This window comes from Canis aureus, chromosome 37 (assembly GCF_053574225.1).
Source record: "Canis aureus isolate CA01 chromosome 37, VMU_Caureus_v.1.0, whole genome shotgun sequence".
Lineage (NCBI taxonomy): Eukaryota > Metazoa > Chordata > Mammalia > Carnivora > Canidae > Canis > Canis aureus.
Window position 1 is genome coordinate 20,290,353 of NC_135647.1, and position 1,627 is coordinate 20,291,979.

At 43.1% G+C, this 1,627-nt stretch overlaps 1 pseudogene; it reads left to right on the plus strand.

Annotated features, from left to right (window-relative positions):
- The first annotated feature begins 776 nt into the window (after positions 1-776).
- On the plus strand, positions 777-1,235 carry LOC144306480 (large ribosomal subunit protein eL29 pseudogene; annotated as a pseudogene).
- The last annotated feature ends 392 nt before the right edge of the window (positions 1,236-1,627 follow it).

Sequence of the window (1,627 nt, forward strand, 5' to 3'; positions counted from 1 at the left end):
TTCAACCTCTCCTTTTTCCTTTGGGGCAGAACAGGACTTTCTTAATTAAGAGAATAACACCTGAAGCTATTCCATAGGAAGTGGCCAATATTGGCTAAAAGGGATGTGTTTTATTTTTTTTTTTTTTCTGCAGAAGCTCTACTCTGAGGAATCTGAAAGACCTCAGGCCTCCTCTCCCAAAGCACAGTAAGGACCTAGCCTTAGAGCCAGGAGCAATGCTCAGAACTTTGGGAACCCAGTGAGGCTTACGTAGGATAGAGCTGGAGCCTGGAAAAGGTGAACAGAGTTGAGGAAGCACTGAGGACTGTTTGGGGTGGTGAGGTGAGGACAGAAGGGGATGCAAGAGAGAGATAGGGAAACCTCAACTAAGTTCCTTATGAGCTGAACAGCAACTTGAAAGGAATAGCAAGAAGAAAGTTGTATACCATTATACACACTCTCTCAATATGTGATCATCATATAGTAAGAGAGTTTCCTTTTACACAATGAACTGAACTAGCACACCCTTCCAAACATTGCATTGTTGGTGAGATGTTGGCAACTTATTTCCTGAGGAAAATCAACCTTTGTTCAGATAGAATGTATGCTTTCTTCACTGGGAAAGCCTTGCTATAAAAAAAAAAAATCAGCTCAGTTAAATGGTGCAGATGGTTTTTAGACTTATAGTTGGACCTTTTTGAGTAGCACTGAACCAGAAAACATCTGAAGTAGCTGAAATCAAAAATAGGAAACTAGGCTGGTCCTACGTACTCAGGAGCTATGGCTTTGGTACAGACATGGCCAAGACCTAGAACCACACCACACACAACCAGTCATGAAAACGGCACAAAAGCAGCATCAAGATACCCCAATCACAAAGATAAGAATCTGTTAAGGGGGTGGACCCTAAGTTCTTGAGGAACATGTGCTTTGCCAAGAAGCACAAGAAGGGCCTAAAGAAGATGCAGGCCAAGAACATCAAGGCCACAAGTGCATGGGCCGAGGCTTTCCAGGTTTTTGTCAAGTCCAATCAGGTCAAGCCCAAGATCCCAAAGGGTGGCAGCCACCAGCTCAATCAACTTGCCTACATCTCTTATCTCAAGCTTGAGACACTTGCGCATGCCTACATTGCCAACAGTCTCAGGCTCTGCCAGCCAAAGGCCAAGGGCAAAGCTCAAACCAAAGCCCAGGCTTCAGCTGCCACTCAGACTCTGGCTCCCAAAGGTGCCCAGGCTCCCACGAAGGCTCCAGCATAGAGGCTTCTGTTAGCCAATGTGAAGATGGAAGCACTGCTGTGACCCCTGGCCTTCCGTCTGCATAGGACTGGTGTCCTTCTGTGCTATTTGTACAAATAAATCTGAATCAGGAAAAAAATGAATAAATAAAACCTAAAATAGAGAGGTCAGGTTCTGAAATTGGGTGAGTTGATTGAAATCCTATGAGTGCTCCTGGGTAAGTTACTTAATTTCTCACTTTATTTGATCAGTGGGAATAATCATGGTAGCATCTGACTGGGTCATGAACATCTAAAAGGAACAATTCCCTTGTGTGTTTTGGCAAGTAGTAACCACTCTATAAATGTTAGCTGCTAATATTACTTTTTCTTATTTGTTCATGACACATGTATTAAATGTAATTTATCTACATA